General features: G+C 49.8%; 1 protein-coding gene and 1 non-coding gene across 6 annotated transcripts in view; one reads left to right on the top strand and one right to left on the bottom strand.

The window, feature by feature from the left end:
• Positions 1-16639, bottom strand: part of SH3BP4 (SH3 domain binding protein 4) — a 122299-nt gene that overhangs the window by 45719 nt on the left and 59941 nt on the right. The window lies entirely within an intron of this gene.
• On the top strand, positions 1916-1989 carry TRNAR-UCU (transfer RNA arginine (anticodon UCU)). The gene has a single exon. It is a non-coding gene; the product is annotated as a tRNA-Arg (tRNA).

Below are 16639 nucleotides of genomic sequence, written 5' to 3'. Positions count from 1 at the left end.
ATTAGCAAACAGCCAAGCAATTACTCCTGCATCAGTTCCTGAGCGTCTCAGCCCCTCCTGACTGAGGCGGTGTCGTCTTAATTCATTTTAGATGTGCGTAGTCTGAATCTGGGCTCTTCTGTGTCAATAGTTGGCTATTTCTGTAAGAACATCAATCCTTACTTAACTATGGTGGTCTTACAATGTTTTGCTATATGGAACGACCAGTTTCCATGCACCATTCTATTTCAAATTCCTATCAGTTATTTTGGGGCCCTGGTGACACAGTAGTTAAGTGCACGGCTACTAACCAAAAGGTTGGGGGTTCAAATACATCAGCCGGTCTGAGGGAGAAAAGACCTGGTGGTCTGCTTCCGTAAAGATTACAGCCTAGGAAACTCTACGGGGTGGGGGGAGGGGGCGGGGGGGCAGTCCTACCCTGCCCTGCTGTCCCCCCCACCCCGTTCCTAGCTAAGTACGCCAGCTCTTACCTGGGTCATCGCAGCCTCCCCCATCCTGGTCTCCCTGACCCCACCCTCCACCCTCACCCCCCACATAGCTAAGCTGTTCTTCTTAGAGAGCAGCCGGAGGTCTCTTGATAAATCAAGTGTCTCCAGTGGCCTAAGAGCTGTGGCTGCTAAGCAAAAGGTTGGCGGTTCTAATCCACAAGGTGCTGCTTGGAAACTCTATGGGGCAGTTCTACTCCGTCCTACAGGGTCACTACGAGTCAGAATCGACTTCACGGCGAAGGGTTTTTTTTTTTTTTTTTTTTTTTTCCAGTGGCATCTCTAAGCCCTTTGAATAAAACCCAACCTCCTTCCTATGGGCACAGGTCCCTTTCGAATCTGCCCTGTCTAGCCCTCCATGGCCACCTAGCCCTCCATGACCGCCTGGCCCTCCATGACCGCCTGGCCCTCCATGGCCATCTAGCCCTCCATGACCATGTCTCCTCCGGGACATCACGGTTTAACTCATATCTGCCCTCAGGGCCTTTGCACAGGCCTCTCCCTCTGGCTGGCAAGCTCTGTCCCTGGAATTGCACTTGACAACTTTTGCGACTCAGGTCTCAGAGGTCAATGTCTCCCCTTCAGAAAGACCCCTCTGACAGGTCAACAATACAGCCACCTTCTCCTAATTGGTTTTTTGTTTTCTTTACAGCACCTGCCTTTACCCAGACTCCTATTTTTGTCTCTAGGTCTCTTCTTGTTTATTTTCTGGCTCCCTCTCGGAAGGTAAGCTTCATGAAAAGCTCTACCTTGTCCTCCAATGTCCCCAAAACAGTGCCGGAGATGAACTGATCACTCAAGAAAGTGGATTAAATACAGCAATCCTGAAGCAAGGGTGGCAGCCTCTCTCCTCTCCTTCCTTTCTGCTCAAAGGCTTCAGGAACTTTTGTTTGTGAAGATCATGGGAGTGGAGGCATGATTCTCCTACTCAGCAAGGGCTGGTGGGTGGGAAGTTATTCCAGAGTCGTATTAGAAGCGTGTCATTTAAGAGGAAAGGGGCAGATTTTCTCGCTCACCCACCCAGAGGCTGACACTGCTCCCATGTTTTATTTGCCTCAGTCCTCAAACCACTGTTTGTCCTCATCATTGCTGCACCTGTCCCCAACGGCACCTTCCTAGAACCTTACCTGCAGTAAGTACCTAGATTCTTGCAGACTGAGCACATGGACGTGATAGCGCACGAGAACTGCAGGAAAACAGAAATTCCTCTTCTCATTCAGCCTTCTCCTTCACCTAGGGTTTGACGATCTTACAAACAGCCCCCAACTTTGAAAACAGATGTCTTTACTCAAACACTCGTGTGCCTCTCACCCTCCCTGGGCAATGGGAATCTATCCTTGCCCCCAGGATGAGAACCTGAACCTCACTCTTGCACAGAACGGCTTTCCATGTACAGTGATTCCATTTAACAGAACCTAAGACGTGAAGAGGGGTCATTGGTGGTTCAGTGGTAGAATTCTTGCCTTCTATGCAGGGGACCTGGGTTCAATTCCCAGCCAGCGCACCTCATGTGACGCCACCACCAGTCTGTCAGCGGAGTCTCCAGACTAAGATGGACTTGGAAGAAAGGCCTGGAAGTCGACTCCTGAAAATCAGGCAATGAAAACCCTATGGGTCACAATGATCTGATCATGGGGACGGTGTAGGCTACGGTCGCCATGAGTCTGGGTCCAACTTGACGGCACCTAACAACAATGGCAGCTCAGCAAATGCCCTATCGTCTCCATCAGCAAGGGCTTAAGTCTGTGCAAAATGTACTCTGACTGTTACAGGGCTTTGTTGCCTCCTACACACATCACTGTGGTCTGGGGATGCCAGGATTTTTGCAGCCACGAAGAAATAAACCAGGTCGGATTTATGGGTGCTTTATTAAATAAGGGAGTATAACTTTCTTCTATAAGCCACTAATCACTTCATAAATTTTACTTCCACTGGTAATTATTACAACATGGGCTGCGTGTGGAGAAGGTCGAAAAATGCTCACTGCACCTTATTTTCGCTTGTTTGAGCTATTTAAGGTCTGAGAAGGGTGGGGGGGCCAGGTTCAGCAAGTCATGCTAGTAAACAATCACTTTTTGGCCAAAATCTAAACGCTATCAGGCTCTGAAATTAAAGTGCTGGCTGCGGAAAAAGATTATTCTGAAAAATTTTCATTATATGCTCACATTTCTAATACATTCACATTTTTCTAATATTTCTCTGGATGCCATAACGGAAAAACTCTGGACACAGATTCGCCTTCATGGAACCTCATTGCCCCTTGTCTACCTGGTCAGGCCTCCCCTTCTCAGCATGCCCCTCCCATCTGTTTCTCTCTCACACCCAACAGAACCGGAACCCCGAGAAGCAAACAAAAGTCAGGCTCCCAAAACAGGAGGTCACGGCCTTTATCGAAAGAGTCTTGCCTTCACATTTCCGGAACATATTTTGCCCGGATCCAAAACCACCAGGCCACATACATTCCTGAAGGATGAGTGTGATGTTGGTGGTCAGTAATTACACCTCTGCATCCAAAGTGTTATTCATGAAATCTTGCTAAGTCACCTCAAGGGCCACACAAAGGCATTTCCTGACGATAACCAAATAGAAACACATATGACTGGGAGTTTCACACAGGTGACTTTCTCTAAGATACCGGTGCTATCTGAACATAGTGATGAACTAAGAACACTCTAGAACCATTAGAAAATACGAGAGGAGGGATGTGGAATTCCCTGGACAAAACAGAACTGTGACCCCCGGAGTGATTTTGGGCAAAAACCAGAGCGGCCCTCCCCTTCACAAAGTTACCTCAGGAGCTCCTGAGGCAATGGCCACCCTGACAGGAAGTCAAGTTCCTTCTGGTGTGATCCAACCAGTCTGCAGCAGTATGTGCACCGACCAAAAAATGTTTAGTAATACAAATCAGAGCCCTAAAATCAAATGCAGAGGTAAAACCCTGAAGAGAAATTTCCAGCAGCTGGTAGAAGCTGAGTGGAAAACCAGCTGAGGGCGAGAGATAAGGCCGTGGCCGGGGGGCTACCCAGAGACGTGGGGCAATGAACGAGAGCAAGAGAGAAGATGGGGTTCACGCTGGGTGGCAATAAAGAAGGAATTCTCCTTCCTCCACAGGAAAGAGAAAGAGTGGCAGGAAAGGGAACACGCAGATGGGGGAGAAAGTCACCCAGATCAGCAGCACCTGAAGATTTCGTCTGGTCCCAGACTGGCCGGACATTCCTGTTTAATTCAACATTCAGGGTTTTAACGTATCTTTTGGCACAAACTGAATCTCGCCTTTATTGATATTATCAAGAGATAATAATTCTGGAAAAAGACCAGGAATAGAAAGGCTTGTTTGGAAACATTTATTTTTATCGTGAGCTAGACACCCTGGTCTTCTCCCAACAGACTGACCTTCTCTGCAACCTGTGAGATAAGCAGCTCGGATCATCACCTACATTTAAACGAGGAAAAACTGCTAGGTTTACACATTTGGTTAAGTTGCCTCCAGCCCCAGAGCTAGGACACGGAAAGGCCAGGCTCACTCAGGGGTTCCCTGACCCACTGCCTGGTCTTTTGGTGTGGTCCTTGGCTTTCTCACCTGACCCTTAGTTTCCTTGTCTGTAAAATATGATCAATGTCTTCTTCCTCTCTGCACTGTCGTCGTGTTAGCTGCTGTAGACTCAGCCCCCGACTCATGGGGACCCCATGCACAATTGAACAAAATGCTTTCCGGTCTTGGCGCCATCCCCGTGGTCAGCTGAGATCAGACCGCTGGTGCCAAACCCGTCTATCCTTCAAGACCCTGCCCTCCAACCAATCCTCTCTAGCTCACTCTGCCCTCACTGACCACCAATCCCACCTCCAATACAAAACCACCCAAAGGCTACAGCACTTTCTGGGTGTTACATAAGCTACTACATTCACACACCCACTGCATTCAACTCTTGTGGCCAAGTTCTTTCATAGGATTCACACAAGGCACTATAGAAGGTACCCTGGGAATAATGATTCCCCCAAAGCAAACCCAATTCTGACTTACAGTGACTTTATATGACTGAGTAGAACTGCTTCATAGGGTTTCCAAGGAGCGGCTGGTGGATTCGAACTGCTGACCTTTTGGTTAGCAGATGAGTTCTTAACTGCTGCGCCTCCAGGGCTCCTAATGATTCCCCGACAGGCTGCAAATCCAGAATGCCCAGGTGCTGTGAGCTCCGCTAGTCGGGGCTGACTGACTTTGTCCTAATGAACATTTTAACCTTGAAGAGACCAGGTTGTTCACTGGAGCCCACCATTGGATTACTGAAGAACAATCTACCTTTACCCAACGATGTAGCCCTGGGGAATCCCAGACCCTTGGATGGCCTGGAAGTCTTTCAGCCCCAAGATCGGGGGAGGGGGGGCTGTCACTTGTCAGCAAGAAGACTTACAGTTCCTGCCTGCAGACACCTCGCGGGGCATGAGGTCTACAACCGATGTTTTTCCTGCAATGGTTTATCAACTGGACCACAAAACTCACAGTCAGGCACTTGGAAAAACTCACTTTGGAAGCCAGGAGAAAGCAGAAGCCTGCAAACTTTATTCTTCAACAGAAACCCCAAGCAAAAACTAGGCAAAAAGGAAGCAGCTCTGCTTGAAGGGAGGAGATGGGGGATATGAAAACACATCTGATGAGAAGCCATGTGCCCACCTCTTGGCCCTGCCTGGCCTCGGCCCCGGATGGAGGGGCATTTCTACCTGACTAGTGGTATATACGGAGCTCTGGTGGCACAGTGGTTAAGAGCTCGGCTGCTAAGTTAGGAGTTCGAATCCACCAGCAGCTCCCTGGAAACCCTATGGGGCAGCTCTACTCTCTCCTACAGGGTCGCTATGAGTCGGAATCAATTTGATGGCAACGGGGTTGGTTGGTTTTGGGAGTGTACAAGAAAACCACCACTTTGGGACACTAAAACACGCGCCAGATCCAGCAATTCCATCTCTAGGCATATATGCCCAAGAGAAAAGAAAATGTATGTCCCTAGAGAGACTGTCCTATGAGTTGGAATTGACTCAAGGGCAACAGGTTTCATTTTTAGACAGACTTGCATAAAAATAATTGTATTTGGTTTTATTCATGATAGCCTCAAGCTGGATGTCCACCAACAGCTGAATGAGTAAGTAAGCATGTATTGGTATGTTCACACAATACTAAAATACAAAACAAACCAAAAAAACCCAAACCAGTTGGTGTTGAGCGGACTGACTTCTGGCGACCCCATTATGTCAGGTTTTCAATGGCAGATCTTTTCAAAGTAGATCACCCAGCCTTCCTACTCAGCCATAAAAAGGAATGAACTACTGACCCATGCAGCAACGGGCACTAAAGTGAACAATGGAAGCCAAACATGAAAGAGCAAAGACCCCATGATTCCATACATTGTTCAAGAACAGACAAACTCAATCTCTCGAAATCAGAATAGTGGTCGCAAGGACTGACTAGAACAGGTGACGAGCACGTGCCATTAGAGCGCGCTGGAAGTCTGGATTACATAGGTGTAAGGGTCTGCTTTATGCATAAGGTATGTGATTACAACAACAACAATTGATTTGTACGATCCAGCATGCTTCTCTCATAGTAAACTGAAGCCATCAAAGCAGAAATGTTGGCTTCTGCTGAGTCACAGAGCTGGGCCTGGAACGCCGGTCTCCAGACGACCAGCTTGGGGCTCTTTCGGGGGGAGGTAAATCTCACTACAGCTCTGATGACTGAAGGTTTCCCTCTCTGGGACAAATGCGATCACCCAGAATCATCTGTAGCCAATGCCCCAGCCTGCCCCAAAGGTACCTAGCGGTGAGCTTCCCTCCTGGTTAAAGCTGAGGGGAGCAAGGCTTTCCAAACACTGCAGATGAAGACTCATCCCCAACCCACAAATGCCCCACATACCTACCCAGCCCTCTCTGGGAGCTCCCGGACGCCTCTGCTGTGTGGTGCCTCCCCAGGGTGCCTGGGGCTCCTGGCTCAGCAGGGCTAAGGCAGTCGGGGAACAAAGCAAGTGAGGTGGCTGGAACAGAGGCTGGTGAGAGAGAGGGCCACCGGCTGGCGCCAGGGCCAGAGCAGCTCCATGGTTTGGGGCTGGCAGCTAAGCAGTACGAAATAGGAAAACCAGTGTGGCCTGGGATGAACCCAGGTCTACAGGCACCCAGATCACTGGGAGTAAAAGGAAAAGCCTCTTTCCCAGACAACTGGATCACACTCCCCACTGAGATGCAAGGGGTGTCAGCAGGACTCCATGCTCTCCTTGGGTACCAAAAGAAGCCAAACCAGGTGCCATCATCAACTCAGGGTGACCCCATGTGCTCCATAGGGTTTTCAGTGGCTGACTTTTCGGAAGGAGATCGCCAGGTCTTTTCTTCCGTGGCCCTTTAGGTCAGCAGCCAAGTATGTCAACCATTTGCACCCACTGTCTTTCAGTAACACAGTCACAGTAAGGAAGCACACTTTCTGGGTAACACAGGTGTTTGTTTCCGTGTGCTCCTGGCTGAAGAATGCTATGGAACTTGTTCATAAACATCATCCTTCTCTGCCAGCCTAAACAGAGCTATTCACCATGCTTTGCTGACACAGTGGCAAGGACTCTGGGTCACTCATTGTGGCTGTCATTCTTGAGCTGTGCGGTCTGCTAGGGTGACCCGGGACCCCTCTGCCAGATCCCGGGAACCTTCCAGCAGTTGCAAGAACTGTTCTTGCTGACTCTGCTCAGCCAGCTGTCACCCTGTGCTCCAAGTGGCCACCCGTGACTCCCTGTGACACTCGGGTAGGCAGGAGGGAGGCTGACTGCATATGGACTATCCAGGGTCCTCAAGCCAGTCAGCATTCCTAGGAGTCAGTGCCAAGTTTGTGGTTGCAGGTCTGGAGCCCCTGTCTCCTGCATCCTCTGGGGTCGTATGGCCCCCCGCACCAGCACCTAATATGTTGCCGTAGGTGCCGACGAGTCGGTTCCAACTCATAGTGACTCTGTGCACCACAGAACGAAATGCTGCCTGGTCCTGCGCCATCCCTACAATCCTTACGCTTGAGCCCATTGTTGCAGCCACTGTGTCAATCCATCTCCCCTTGAGGGTCTTCCTGTTTTTCGAGGATATACTTTACGGTAACTGCTTATTTAATTGTGTTCTGTTTAGCCACATCCTAAGGCCTGGGTCAGCAGGAACTGTCTGTCTTCCAGTCTCTCCTGCACTCAGGGCTGTGTCTGCTGTGTCATGATAATCATGTGACAAATAGTAGTTCAACAGACGAAAGGAGGACCCAGGGCCGGAGGCCAACACAGGCTTGGACAAGACTTTGGGGATGTGCTTATCCTAAGGTCTGGTCCCCGAAGGGTTAAAGGAAGCAGGTGTATTGTACAGTGAACAAATTCTATTTACACAAAGTGAACAAAAGGCAATGGTGAAGATGAAGCTCTCGGCTGCCCGGGAGGCATCCTTATGCAAATCGGCTCATTTCTAGAGCTTGGCCAGAGAACACAGTGATCCCCTCACCTGCCCCCTTGGGCAAACACCAGTGCCCAGAGCAGGAACCCAGCTTTGCGAAGGGGGCATCTGCCCCCTGCCCTTTGTTGTTGGGTGCCGTGGGGTCAGTTCTACTCACAGAGGACCTGCCTACAACAGGACAGAACACTGCCCAGCCCTGTGCCATCCTCACAATCATTGCTGGTGGAGCCCATTGTTGCAGCCACTGTGTCAATCCATCTCATCGAGGGTCTTCCTCTTTTTTGATGACCCTCCACGTTACCAAGCATGATGTCCTTCTCCAGGGACTAGTCTCTCCTCATAACATGCCCAAAGTATGTGAGACGCAGTCTTGCCATCCTGGCTTCTAAGGAGCATTCTGGCTGTACTTCTTCCAAGACAGATTTGTTCGTAATCAAAGCATAAATCAGCAAAGCTGGTGCGAATCTTCCCATGTTTTAATCAGCTGCGCCTCTGCTGCAAGTCTGTACCAGGCAGAGGGAAGAAGGAATTCAACCTATCGGACAGGTTTTGTACAGGGAGAGTGAGTTCACAGAGGGCTGGAATGCAGGCCCGTGGCCTTGGAATAAGGCACGGCTTGTTTTCCTTACTGTTCGTTCGGTGACTAGGAGAGGCGCTGGAAAAAGGAGCACGTGTGACCTGGCGCCAGAGGGCACAGCAGGAACACACAGGTGGCTCAGAGAAGCTTCTGTCTCCAGCTAGAAATTACTCAAGGGTTATTACTCTGTACAGAGTGCACCAAAGAGAGTCAGGGGAAGAAAACAGCCACTGTTACGGACGGAACTGTGTCCCCAAAAAGGCATATCGAAGTCCTAACACCTCCCCCCATCTGTGAAGGTGACTTGTTTAGAAATACGGTCTTTGAAGATGTTACCCATTAACATGAGGTCGTACCACAGTAGGGTTGGTTCTGGCGCAATTGTGAGTGGTGTCCTTATAAAAGACACAGAGGGACAGATGGAAGACACCATGAGTGGGCGGAGGCAGAGTTGGGGTTACACTGCAGATGCAAGTCAAGGAAGGCCTGGAGCTGCCCAGAAACCGGGAGAGACAAAGGAGGACCGTCCCCTGGAGTCCTGCTGATATCTTGCATTTGGACAATAAGTTTCTGATGTTAGAAGCTACGCAGGAGTCCCTGAGTGCTGCAAATGGTTAAGCACTTGTCTACTAAACAAAAGGTTGGTGGTGCGAACACACACCCAGAGGCACCTCGGAAGAGAGGCCTGGCAATCTGCTTCCAGAAAGGTCTTGAAAACCCTATGGAGCACAGCTCTACCCTGACGTACATGAGGGGTTGCCATAAGTCTGAGTCGACTTGACTAGAACTGGCTTATAAGCTACCCACTTTGTGGTACTTTGTTCCTGTAGCCAAGGAGCCCTGGGGGAACACTGGTTAAGTGCTTGGCTGCTAACCAAAAGGTTGGTAGTTCCAACCCACCAGCCACTCCTCGGGATAAAGAAGTGGCAGTCTGCTTCTATAAAGATTAGTCTTGTAAACCCTATGGGGCAGTTCTACTCTGTCTTATAGGGTCACTATGAGTTGGGATCAACTTGGGGGTAATGGGTTTGGTTTTTTTGGTTTGGTTAAGCCAGCCCTAGGAATCTCATAGGCCCGCCGACAAGCAGAAATTTCCACAGAGACACCGCTTTACATGGTTCCCGCCCTCCTTCACTCTGTCTTGGTTCATACCCACACTTCTAGATGATTCTCACTGGCATGCACTCTGGCCCTCCTCTGCAGGAACGGAGCCCTGCTAAGAAGCCTAGCTCCCCACGCACAGCTCCTGTCCTCCTCTCCCTGGAGTTCGCTCCTCCACCTGGGCTCCTGCTGGCGCTGAAAAGGGGCTTCCTTCCTTCCAGCTTGTAAACACCCTCCTGGTGGTCCTGCCTACCCCACAGTTCCTCCAGGGACCAACGACCCCCTTCTTCTCGCACAGACTGACGTGCTTCCTGAGGGTGTGTGGCCCCCCTCCTCGAGGCTCCATAAGACACCCCCTCACTTAAGCTGGCGATGAAGGCTACGAGGAACCCGAGTCGAGGGGCGCTGACTACTCTCCTAACTGCCAGCCACTCGGTGGCAACCCCACAGGGTCTCCGCACCATCCTGGGGTGTTCCTTCTGGCCCTGCTTCAGACATCTCTCCCCCTCTGCCTGCCCCTCGCGTGTCCAATGTCCCCCAGTGTTCATCCTCATCCTTTTTCTCTCCTCACTGAGGTGGTCTCCTTGGGGGCCTGGGGCACAGCTACGACCACTCCAGGGAATGGGCACCCCACAGCTGAAGGCCACTTATTACTCCAAAACCTGTATCTCCGTCAGTCTTCTGTCTCCTCAGCACTGTATTTGTTTAACTGACTGCCTTCCACACCCCACCTGTGGGCGGCCCACAGACACCTCAAACCCGTGCCCCCGCGCCTCACCTTCCTCACACCCAGCCAGCTCAGCATCCTACATTCCCTTCCTGGCAAACGGCACCACCAGCCACCCTGACACTTCCTTTCCCTCGTAACCTGTCAATCTTAATTTGTGCTCCTGTCTAATCTGTTCTTTATCATTCAGAAGACATTAGATTCAGGACACACCCTGCACCAATGTGTCTCCTTAACGTAACAAAGAAAACCTTATTCCAGATAGGATCACATCCACAGGTATAGGAGTTATGATGACAACACATGTTTTTTGGGGGATACAATTCAATCCATAACAGTGGGGCACCCCAAATCTTCATCTTAACCACGATATTATATTGGTTTTTTGCTGTCATCCCTGTGGCCTCCCCCGGCCCCCTCCTCCATTTATTTCCCCCATTTTATAACTGGGGACCACAGCCACAAGTTGGAGAGCTGGAGCTGGAGGGCCCTGGGTGGACGTGGGCAACAAGGACCACCACCCCTGCCCTCAGCCACGATGGTCCCAGGTCCAGGGCCCCAGAGGCTGACCCGGCAGAACCCAGGCCAGGCAGCCCGGGCGCAGACCTAGAGAGATGGCATGGTCAGGCAGATGTGCAGACGAGAACCCTGAGTCCTGGCACCTCCAACCACAGTCTTCCTTTCTGGAATGTTTTTGTTTCAAAGCTAAAAATCATTGAAAAAAAAAAAAAAAAGGCAATTATGCTTTGTTTCCAATAAAAATCCTACCCCCACAGATGTCTGACCCAAACCCACAAATGTTTGATCTGATGCCCCCGGGGCAACAAGCAGAGCTTCCGAGACGTTCTGATGACTCCCACTCCCACACCAAAAGGAGGAGGAAAGAAAAAAAAACCCTTCTGGAACAAAGCAGGAGCAGACAGACAGACAGATGGAGCCGGCTCCCTCTGACTCCCTCTCCCACTGGCTCACACTACCCTACGCTGCTGGGGGCAGGCAACAAGGGATGGTGCCTAGCACGTGTTAGGAGGACAAAGAGGTCCCCACTCTCAGGTCGCCTCCACCCCCCACCCACCCTCTGCCAGAGTGGCTGGGATTAGCGGGTAGAGCCATTGGGCCTGGGGGGAACAGCTGCAGGGTCAGGGTCTGGGTAGGCCTATTCCCCACCTTAGAAGCAAGGACGGCAAGTCTCACCTAGTTTAGGCATGTGATCAGAAGGGACCAGTCACTGGAGAAGGACATCATCCTTAGTAGGGCAGAAGGTCAGAGAAAGAGAAGAAGACCGTCGCTGACGAGATGGACTGACACAGTGGCTGCAACAATGGGCTCAAATGTAACAATTGTGAGGATGGTGGAGGACTGGGCAGTGTTTCGTTCTGCTGTACATGGGGCCACTGTTGAGGTGGAATGGACTTGATGACACCAAACAACAACACTCCTCACCTACCCAGAGGCCACAAAGCCAGGGATGGTAGGGACAGGAAGACGCCAGACAGAAGTCAGAACAGTGCTACCCAACTGCAGTAGCTACAAGGAAGCCAGCCAAGTCCTCTGGTGAGAGGGGCCCCACCATGCAGGTCCTGGGGTCTGAGGTGGCCAGTGTCTGCTTGTTGGTGATGGGCCCGTACTTCCTAAAACCAACCAGCTCTGGCTTCCTGTCCAACCAGTCTGTAACGCGTATCCTAAAGCACAGAACCGAGGTCACACGAGGGCCCAATGACCGTATGCCTCCTTCAAACTCCTGAATGCAGAGACATGACAAGAGAGGTCGGCCTGGGGCCTGGACACAAGGGGGCTAGAGTCCAGCAGCCCTGAGCAGCTAGTTACAGTGCAGGTTCCTGGGCCCTGTGTGGAGACTGTCATTCTGCAGGGATAGGCCCCACCAGGAAGGGATGGTACACAGCTATTAGGCTAATTTGAAGCATTTACTAAAGGGACAAGGAGTCCTGGTGGCACAGTGGTTAAGCACCTGGCTGCTAACTGAAAGATTGGCAGTTCAAACCCACCCAGTGGCTCTGAAGGGGAGAGAAAGGCCTGGTGATCTCCCATGAAGATTCCAGCCTAGGAGCAGTTCTACTCTGTCACGTGGGATCACTGGATGGCACCCAACAATAATAAAGGAACTGACAGCTGTGTGGGTGGGATGCAGGCCCGCCCTGGGGGCAGTGACAGCATGGAGAAGGGGTGGAACTACTGGAACCTCAGGGACACGGGCAGGGGCCTTCAGCCAAGGGAGCCCAAGTCAGCCCCGCTGCAACCCTGCAGAGAGGGGTCCCCTTACCCCCTCCCTCCTTCTTCCATCCCTATCTGGCCTCACCATGGCCATATGGAACCAGGATGCAAAGGAGCCCCACCTAACGTGGCCGATGCAAATGAGCCACTAGGGCAGGTGAAGACAGGCTGAGGGGCCGGGGAAGCTGCCCCCAGGTGAGGGAGCCCCTGCAGGTGTTTCTAAAACAAGCCTCTGTATGATGCTGAGGCAGGTGAACAGGGACCACTCCGTAAACAGCTGGTCCAGGATTTAAGGGGAAAGGAGGGTCATTTCAGGTTCAGATTTAACACACGCTTGCTTTACTAAAGATAAAATTAAATTTTGGTACAGGGTGCGTCAAAATCACAAACTTGGTATCTTCAACAAAATACAGGGACTATAACGTGATAGGAGTCCCTGCATGGTACAAGCGGTTAGCATGCTTGTGGCTAACCAAAAGGTTGGAGGTTCGAGTCCATGCAGAGGTGCCTAGGAAGAAAAGTCTGGTGATCTACTTCTGAAAGGTAAACCGCTGGAAACTCTACAGAGCACAGGTCTACTCTGATACACACGGGGTCGCCATGAGTCGGAACAGACTTGAAGGCCACTGGTCATAATGTAATAACCCAGAGTGATCTGCTATTTTACTGAGTGCCTGCTATGGGCCAGGGACTGAGCTATGTTAGACGCTTTACATAAATAATCTCACTGAACCCTCAGGTGACACTGTGGACACCTACTTTACAGGCAAGACCACGGAGGCCCAGAAAGCTTACATGACTTGGCCAAGGTCACAGAGATGACAGTAAAAGAAGACACACAATTCCTCTCCTAGGCATATATCCAAAAGACTTGAAGGCAGGGACTCAAAGAGATACTTGTATTTGTGCAGCATCACCCACAATAGCCAAAGGGTGGGACTACCCCAGTGCCCACCAGCAGATGAATGGCTGAGCAAAATGTGGCCTATCCACACAATGGAACATTACGCAGCCATAAAGAGAAATAGAGTCCTGGTACATCCTACGCATAGATGAACTTAAAAACATTATGCTGAGTGAAATAAGTCGCCTACAAAAGGACAAATGTTGTATGAATCACTTACATGAAAGATCTAACAGACAAACGCATACAGATAAAAGGTAAGTAGTGATGACCGATCAATGCCCATGGAAACAGCAGTCAAAAATCCTCGTGGCACATTGCATTGGGCAAATGTGCTGTAAAAGACCTCTTTAAAGTGTCAAAAAGCAAATATATCACTTTGAGGACTAAGGTGCGTCTGACCCAAGCCATGGTATTTTCAATTGCCTCATATGCATGTGAAAGCTGGACAATGAGTAAGACCGAAGAAAAATTGATGTTTTTGAATTATGGTGTTGACGAAGACTACTGAATATGGACTGCCAGAAGAACAAACAAGTCTGTCCTGGAAGAAGTATAGTCAGAATGTTCCTCAGAAGCAAAGAGTGCTTTGGACATGTTGATCAGGAGAGACCAGTCCCTGGAGAAGGACATAATGTTTCATAAAGTAGAGGGTCAGGGCAAAGAGAGTAGGACCCTTGACAAGATGGACTGACACACTGGCTGCCAACAATGGACTCAAACATAGCAACGACTGTGAGGATGGCAGTGGTTTGCTCTATCGTACGTAGGGTCTCTACGAGTCGGGACTAACTCGAGGGCACCTATTAACAGCAGCTGTGGTTACAGGGCTGGGGGAGACGGATGGGGAATCATTTATTAAGGGGTATTGAGTTTCTGTTTGAGGTGATGAAAAACTTGCAGAAACAGATGGTGATGATGGCTGCAGAACATGATGGAATTACTGTCCTTGAACTGTTGCTTAAAAATGGTTAAACTTCAGCAAATTTTCTGCTATATGTATCTTACCGTAACAAAATTTAAAACAACAACATATACACTTTGGGTCTGTCAGACTAAAAAAACCACAGTCTTTCTCCAAGTACACAAAGATAACCAGAAACTCCACACCCCAATGAGTTCACAAAATCCCAGTGTGGATTCTCTTCCTAACAGGTACAAAGTCAATCAGGTTTGCAAATGCAGTATGTCCTCAACAGAGAACCCACATCCTGAATCGACGCTTAAAACAATGTCTATCCTACACATAAAAAAAATAGAACCCCAAACAAACAGAACAGACCCATTGCTGTGGGGTTGATCCTGGCTCACAGCAACCCTACAGGACAGAGCAGAACTGCTCCGTAGGGTTTCCAAGGAGCAGCTGGTGGATTTGAACTGCCCATCTTCTGGTCAGAAGCCAAGCTCTTAACCACTGGGCTACCAGGACCCCAAACTGGACTCTTCTCTCCTAAAAGGAAAGCAACATGAAACTCGCCAAAAAAACTCTGCTGGCCTTTAAGCTCCATTTATGCCCCTGAGCTTAATCAGCACTTGAAAAGGTACAAGCAGAAACCCGAATTCACACCCCCAAGACACCAGGTGCCTGACAACCATCCTCATGCCCATCACAGGGCCAGGTAGGGTGCTCCATAAAACCTTAGGTAATCAGAGCCGGATCGCCCTGGGATTTCCCGACCTGGCTGAGTCAAGCCTCCACAACAATGCTACACTAATGATTATGGCGTCAATTAAATTCTTAAACCTGAACAATTTTAAACTTAATAGTAGGCATTATTAGAGTCAGAAATACCCCTGGTGGCGTAGTGGTTAAGTGCTACAGTGCTAACCAAAAGGTTGGCAGTTCGAATCCACCAGATGCTCCTTGGAAACTCTATGGGGCAGTTCTACTCTGTCCTATAGGGTTGCCATGAGTCAGAATCGAGTTGAAGGCAGCGGGTTTGGTTTTTTGGTTTGGTTATACCAAAACAAACAACAAAACAAAACCAATTTATTCTGTATATTGAAACTCACTGGCGTGGAGTCGATTCCGACTCACAGCAACACCATAAGATAGAGTAGAACTGCCCCACAGGGTTTCGAAGGAGCGCCTGGTGGATTCGAACTGCCAACCTTTTGGTTAGCAGCCAAGCTTTTAACACTGAGACACCAGGGCTCCCTAATTTCTGTATCCTTCCCTCATAATACTCTTTAGAATCCTAACCCCTATACCTGTGAATGTGAGCCTGTCTGAAAATAGGGTTTTCTTTGTCTTGTTAATTTGAACATGAAAGAGCTGGGAGGAATTCAAACATACCTCTTTTGCCATCACTGTGTGCTCCTGGCTTCATCACACCCCAGGATCCACCTCTCCAAAATGTCGGCGCTCAGCCCTGACCTAATTGCTGCTTATATTCCCATTTTACAGACAGACAAACTAAGGTACAAAAGGGTTCTGTTCACCAAGCTTCACAGCGGTCAGTTGCTAAGCCAAGATTAGAACCCAGATGGTTTAGTTCGAGAGCCCACACTGCACCTCATCAGAACCATACAGGGAAGTAGGTTCCTAAAAAGATAAATCCAACGTACTCTGCATAGTATAGGACCATCAACAGACCCCTTCTCCTGAGAAAAGGGGCTTGGAAAAAGGGGGTCTTCTCAATAGATTAAAACAGCCAACTTTCTGCAAACAGCCTTTGTGCTGCTTCTAAGACACTCACCTATCTGTACATCCAGCATGCGCTATCTGCACCTACAAAATATCTGCTTTTCTCACTTCAAATTAATAAAACGCTACCCTGGCCTCTGTAGCCTGGGTCTGTAGGACGTAAGTCTGCCCAGGATCCACTGTTTGAGGGGCTGGCCCCAGGCTGCGGTGTGCTTCCACCCTAACAAAGCACCACAGAAATGTAACCCCTCCCAGTTCTGGAGGCCAGGAGTCCAAAGTCAAGGTGTCCTCTGATGCTTCCTAGCTTCTGGAGGCTGCCAGCAATCCTTGGTGTTCCTTGGCTTGTAGATGGGTCACTCCATCTCCATCTCCCTGTGTCTGCAGCTGTGTCCAAAATTTCCCTTTTATAAGGATGCCAGTCATTAGACTTTGGGCCCATCCACATGCCGTATGACTCAGCTACCCCTACAAAGAGCCCATTTCCAAATAGGCTCACACAGGTTCCAGGTGGGCATGG

The sequence above is a fragment of the Elephas maximus genome, chromosome 6, assembly GCF_024166365.1.
Source record: "Elephas maximus indicus isolate mEleMax1 chromosome 6, mEleMax1 primary haplotype, whole genome shotgun sequence".
Lineage (NCBI taxonomy): Eukaryota > Metazoa > Chordata > Mammalia > Proboscidea > Elephantidae > Elephas > Elephas maximus.
The sequence above is the reverse complement of the archived record's forward strand: the minus strand, read 5'-3'. Positions and strand labels throughout refer to the sequence as shown.